Genomic DNA, 7,141 nt, shown 5'->3' with positions numbered 1-7,141 from the left:
CCACTAATCTGTTCTCTATGAGCTTGATTTTGTGGGTTTTTTCTTTGTTTGTTTTGCTTTTTAAATCATAGATGTAAATGAGATCATAACCAAAACACAAATTTTAAAAATACATATATACTAAGTTATTCCCTTCAGAACTGTTACAACAGAAAGACTGGAAACAAACCAAACATCCATTTATAGGGGACTAATTGCATGAACAGCCATATTATGAAGTCCTATGTAGAAGTAAAAAAGAAAAAAAGGAAAATCTCTCAAATACTGCTATGAAATCATCTCCAGAATATATTGTTAAATGCACAAATCATGTCACAAACAATGTGTATAGAATCTTTCTTACCTTTTAACTAAGAAATATAGAACAAAGCATAAAAAAGAGCAAAGCAAAAACTCATAAAAATAAAAGACAACATCATTACAAATCATACTATAGATATTAAAAACAATAAGAAGATATTAACAATCATATGACAATAAACTTGAAAATTTAAATGAATGAGAAAAATTTAGGGAAAGATCAATTTATTAAAACTAACACAAAAATAAAATCTAAATAGGGGCCTGGCTGCCTCAGTTGGTAGAGCATGTGGGTTGTAAGTTCGAACCCCACACTGAGCATCGAGATAACTCAAAAATAAAATCTTATGAAAATAAATAAAATCTAAATAGCTCTATACCTATTAAAGAAAATGAACCCATATTTAAAGACCTTCCCCAAAAGAAATCTCAAGGCCACATCCTTCACTAGCAATTTCTTCTAAATCAACAAAGAAATAACATCCCTCTTACACACTCTTAAAGAGAATAATTCTCAACTTGTTTTATGACACCAGAATAAACTCAGTATCAAAACTATAAGGAAAATAACAGATCTATATCTTTCTCATAAATCTATTGTTTTAAAAATCCCTAAAACTGGGTCACCTGTGTGGCTCAGTCAGTCAAACGTCTGCTTTCAGTTCAGGTCATGATCTCAGGGTCCTGGGACTGAACCCCACATTGAGCTCCCCACTCAGAGGGAAGCCTGCTTCTCCTTCTGTTGCTCCCTTTGCTTGTGCTCACTCTCTCAAATAAATAAAATCTTTAAAAAAATGTTTAATTATACTACATGCTGTCGAATCGAACTTCAATAAAATATACATATATAATAAAAATTAAAAAATAAAAAGTAAAAAAATATTTTTAATTTAAAAAATCCCTAAAACAGAATAGTAGCATATTGAATACAATAACACATACAAAGAGTAATACATTACAACTTTGAAAGCAAACGTAGGTAATATTTGAAAATTAGTCAGTGGAATTCACCACATTGACAGAATAAAAGAAAACCATACAAACTGACAGGAATATGAAGTAGAAATTAAAAACCAATTCTAACCAAGTACCTGAGAATTGTATAATAAACCTATAATACAAGAAAAAAAATATGCAATTATCCCCAGGAGAATAGCTAGCAACTTGGTTTAGAATATTGCCAAGGAACAACTCTCTCCTCTGGGCTAGGCTTTACTTTCTGTATAAGTAGCAATGAAACAACTTTTGGGACATCAGAACAGCTACTAGTCAAGGGTCATTCCATGGGTCCCTTTATTCTCTGTCTCAAAGGCAATGCTTTTTCATCCCTCTGTTGGTGGAATATCCTTTTTTCCAGTGTACGTATGAGCAGTTCAGGACTCTCACATTATTTTACAAGTTTGCTCACCATCTACAGCTACGTTCTCATAGGAGCACAATGGGATGAACGTTTCAAAGGAATGAGGTACTATGACCCTTCTATTAGCTATTACCTACCCTGAGCACGAGGGAATGTGCACACATGCAATCAAAACTCTATCACCAGTGAGAATGTAAAATAGCACAACCACTTTAGAAAAAAATAGTATATCTTAATACACTTACCATATGACTCAGTAATTGCACTCCTAGGTATTTATCCAAAAGAAATGAAAACTTATGTTCACAAAAATACTTCTATTAAGAATGTTCCCCCCATAATGTTCATAGTAGCTTTATTTATAATAGCTAGAGACAGCCCAGATGTTCACAAAAGGGGAAAGAATATACACACTGTGTTACATTCATACAATGAAATACTACTCTACAATAAACAAATTACTGACACATGCAGCAGCATAAAGTGAAAATCAAAAGCATGATGATGAGCAAAAGCAGCCAGATTCAAGAGTACATACTATATGAAATTCTCAAACAGGTGAAATTAATCTGTGGTAGAAAAAATTTGCCTTGGGGGTGGCACAATGGGGGAAGATTTGACAAGGAAAGGTACTGAGGGGCCTTTGGTGTGAGGGTAATGCTCTATATAATAGGAGTTAGGGGGGTGCCTAGGTGGCTCAGTTGTTAAGCATCTGCCTTTGGCTCAGGGTCTTGGGATCAAGCCCTGCTTTGGGTTCTCTGCTTAGTGCAGGGTCTGCTTCTCCCTCTCCCTCTGTGATCTCCCTCTGTGATCTCCCTCAAATATATAAATAAATAAAATCTTAAAAAAAAAAGAAAAAAAACAAGAGTTTGAGGCAGGTTAATGCATTTGTTGAAACTCTTAACATTTGTGCATTTTATTGTATATAAATTTTACACCCAATGAAAAACCTTTAAATATTGAACCTAATGATTGATATACATGCTCAAGTACCTCTGGTGAAGTGTGCTGATAATTACAATTTGTTTCAAAAAGCAGAAACAAATAACATGGATTCATAGATAAATGTGGTAAAGTATAACACAAAATGGTACAATCTAGATGCTGGACATATTATTTCAACCTTGCTGCAGTTTTGAAATGTTCATAATAAAATGTTAAAAACAAATTTAAAACTCTGTTGCCTTTTTTGAAGCAGGTTCAGTGAAGAAGCTTTCTTCAAGTACATATATTAAGGAGCAAGCAAGAATATTTTGAAGAAAGAAAAGGACTTGTCACAGGGAATGGAAAAACATACATTTTCATTCCTTTTAAGAAAAATGTATAATTAGTCTTCAGGATAGGGCAGGGAGGTCCTATATGGCTTTTCCAGTATAGATTTTTATTTTTCTCCTTGCTGCTAGCGGTAAACTAGAATTCTATACAAATTATTTTTCTTATATCAAGCAAAATGAGAACGGCACCATTTCAATTATAATCTGTATAATTATACTATATTGGTGGCTTTAAAAAAACTTTTAAACCTCAACCTACCTAAGAAATACATTTTACATCTTGACTCAGGAAACACACAGAGAGATCTGAGTCAAAAATTTCAAGGGACACTTAGCCTCATTACTTATGATGGAATCTGATATTTCAATTTTGTTCCAAGACTTCAAAATGTTGGTCACAACCCACTAAATTGATATATCTTCCTAATGAATCATAACTTGTCATTTGAAACATTGTACTACATAGTCCTTAAGGTTTTTTTAAGAAAATAAATCCTGGATATACACTGCATTATGATTAAGAATTGTAGATATAGGGATCCCTGGGTGGCGCAGCGGTTCGGTGCCTGCCTTTGGCCCAGGGCGCAATCCTGGAGACCCGGGATCGAATCCCACGTCGGGCTCCCAGTGTATGGAGCCTGCTTCTCCCTCTGTCTATGTCTCTGCCTCTCTCTCTCTGTGTGTGTGACTATCATAAATAAATTTAAAAAATTAAAAAAAAAAGAATTGTAGATATACAAAATATCTTTTTATTGCTTTCTATGTGCTGGTCCACAGACTCTTTTCTCGTGTTAAATTAACAAATTTTGAACACCTACAAGGCCTCATGCTAGGAACTCGAAATGAACAATCTGATTATTCTTTTATATATTTTCTTCTTAAGAACTCACAGGGTTTTAGGCACACTCTGTTTATTGTACCAAACCCCATGAGGTCACATAGGATGGCATCAGCTTTGGATCTGGATGCACTGAGTCAGAAATTACATATTTGCCAAAAGTCTAGCAATGGAAGCTAAGAATCAAATTTTCTCAACTTCAACTTTAAAAATCTCAAGTATTTTAAAACAATCAACTTCAAAATAATATTTATTTTCTATATTAAACTACATAATGACTATTTTTTTTTAAACAGAAATAACTAGGATAGGGGATCCTTGGGTGGCTCAGCGGTTAAGCTCCTGCCTTTGGCCCAGGGCATGATCCTGGAGGCGCAGGATCGAGTCCCACATCGGGCTCCCTGCATGGAGCCTGCTTCTCCCTCTGCCTGTGTCTCTGCCTCTCTCTCTCTCTCTCGCTCTCTCTCTCTCTCGCTCTCTCTCTCTCTGTATCGCTCATGAATAAATAAAATCTTTAAAAAAAATAACTAGGATAAAAGGTTCAATAACATCCTACTTAAAATATATCCACCTAACACAGTGTATATTCACTATTCACTATAAGCCAGGTACCGTCTACTCCAGGCTTTCGGACTGAAGCTCCCAGTATGGATTTGAAGAAAACAGTAAGAGGGGATGTTTCCCCCCTTTTCAAACTTACAAAGATGAAAATTTTATCATTCTAGAAACAGAGGGCAGAGCAGCCACCCGTGCAGGTGCTGGGGACCTGCCAGACTCTGAATATACAGAAAAGGCTCTTGCATTCGCAGAGGAGGTGAGGAGAGGCTTCTGTGGAGGTGTTGGTTCAGCTGAGACTCGAAGAATGAGAAGCCGCCTCTGGTCAAGGAGCAGAGAGAAGAGCATTCCAGAGGCAAGAGCGTCAATGGCTGACTGCTGAAACAGAGACCACAGGTGATAGGAGATCCCAGAGAAGAGGGACCGATCCTTTGAGGCTGGGAACCAGAAACTTGGAATCCTAAGCAGGTAAAACTAGAGAGTACATCAGAGAGAAGGACTGGGCATTCCAGGTGACAGGAGAGCGAGTTCACGGCCCACGGAGTCAGAGGATGAAATCTCTCCAACAAAGGAGAGTAAAGCCATACAGTTTTTATAAAGCAAAGATGAGTGGGGGAAAGAAGCTCTCGGGGGTAAGAGGGGGCCCAACAGGGTGCTTGGGACACTGAGGGCTTTTGAGGTAAGTCTTTTATTGAAGGCCAAGCAGGGAACTTAAATCTTTCCAATTTCTCTACTGGTGGCACCGTTGATTAAGGATGAGCGATGTCATCTTTAATGGCTTATTTCTTTTCAGGGTCTGGTTATTCTCTGTTGGACACAAGAGACTGTCATAAATAAGACTCCCTCCTCAGACACCTGGGGCGGGGTGGTCTGGAGTGTTCCCTTATCTCTGGTTTCTTTCCACTTCCGTCTGCATTTTGGGGATTTCTGTGACACCCCCCCACACACACACACACATACCCCTAGCTCTCCCTATCTAGCCCTGCCTGTCCCTTTACTGTTGGCAAGGAAATGGAAAGGTCTGGACTATATGATGTAAGAGAGGGCAGGCAAGCCCGACAGACAGGAAACAATAGGACTGCTTCATGGTCCTGACCAGTTCTGGGCTGGCCTTCCTCTGTTTGGAATTCCCGCATTACATTCTGAGATGGCGAAAGGGCTCCTTGTGCCTACCTTTGGAACACGCTTCCCATGTGGCCGGCACTCAGGCCTCATCACAAGGAAGAAATCCTGGTTATTTCAATTTTGCAGAAGCAAAGGAAAATACTTTCCATCTGGCCTGAGTTGTGAAGAAACCGATTCTCCCCACTTTGGCACCAGTGTATGTGAGGCATAGACTCCCCAAAGAAGACAGAGGGGAAGGAAGGTATAGCTTAAATCTTCCTGAGTGTAAAAGAAGGATCCAAGGCTGTCATTTCCCTGCTGAAGTTAACTGAGTCCGGGCAGCCCGGGTGGCTCAGCGGTTTAGCGCCGGCTTCAGCCCAGGGCGCGATCCTGGAGTCCCAGGATCAAGTCCCACATCGGGGCTCCCTGCATGGAGCCTGCTTCTCCCTCTGCCTGTGCCTCTGCCCCTCTCTGTGTCTCTCATGAATAAATAAAAATCTTTTAAAAAAATAAATAAAGTTAACTGAGTCCTAACCAACAAGAACAATTGCCTCCTTTTATAGTTGTGGCCTTGGCCTCCTTGTTAGCCTCAGGACTTTACCACCCTAGAAACACGGGCAGAGCAACTGCTTCGGTGGTCTCTCAGCTCGAGCTGAGGCTCTGTGTCAGAAGTCACTTGTTCCAATCAGACAAACAGCTACCTTCTGCTGTTCGCCATGGTTATTTAGTACCATATTAAAACCCAATATTGTTTTTAATACATATTTAGGAAAGAAGATAAAAAGAATTAAGTCATGCAGAGGAGACAGAAAGATTGTATCTTAAAATTCTTAAGTCATACCACTTTCCCTGGCAGACTTTACTTCCGAGTGCCACTTAGTTATTTTCCAAAGCAGAAAATGACAACACCCTGTCTGAGGAGAAAAAGAGAACTACATTCATATATCAACCCCCTCCACCCGCCCAATTTCTACCTGCCTTCCTCCTACAAGCGACTCTTTTGCCTGGAAGCTAAGGAGGAAGGGTATTTGTAGCTAAACAGCTAGCAGTAAGCAGGTTAGCAATAAGCAGTCTGTACATTCTTTACATTTTTAAATACATCAGGTTCAGGGGAAGACCAAACAGCTGCCCTTTTATTATATGGGGCCAATAATAATGGAGAAGCCTAAAAACAAGGAGGACTTCCATGTCACTTTTTACCTCACTTTATAGAGAGATCAATTCCAGTCTGATGACCTCTGTGTGGACCATGTGCAGCGGGCAGAAGTAATCCCAGAGAAAGAAAAGACATAGATCCAGACCTCCCACAATTTAAATGCTCTCAAATCTTGGGGCACCTGGCTGGTGCAATAGATTGAACATCCGACTCTTGGTTTCAGCTCAGATCACGACCTCAAGGTCTTGAGATCTGGTCCATGCTTAGCATAGTTTGCTTGAGATTCTCTTTCTCTCCTCTACTCAAAAAAAATATTTTAAAATAAAATGCTCTCAAATCAACAGGCAAGCTTTGGAGAAATGGCTAGAAGTTTTTAAGGCTCTGTTAGTATTTTAGAAATATGTGAAACTCTTAAATCAGACACTACTGAGGGCAGCCCGAGTGGCTCAGCGGTTTAGCGCCGCCTTCGGCCAGGGCGTGATCCTGGAGACCCGGGATGGAGTCCTACGTCGGGCTCCCTGCATGGAGCCTGCTTCTCCCTCTGCCTGTGTCTC

This window comes from Canis lupus, chromosome 14, assembly GCF_003254725.2.
Source record: "Canis lupus dingo isolate Sandy chromosome 14, ASM325472v2, whole genome shotgun sequence".
In the NCBI taxonomy this organism is placed as follows: Eukaryota; Metazoa; Chordata; class Mammalia; order Carnivora; family Canidae; genus Canis; species Canis lupus.
This window is presented reverse-complemented; position numbering follows the sequence as displayed.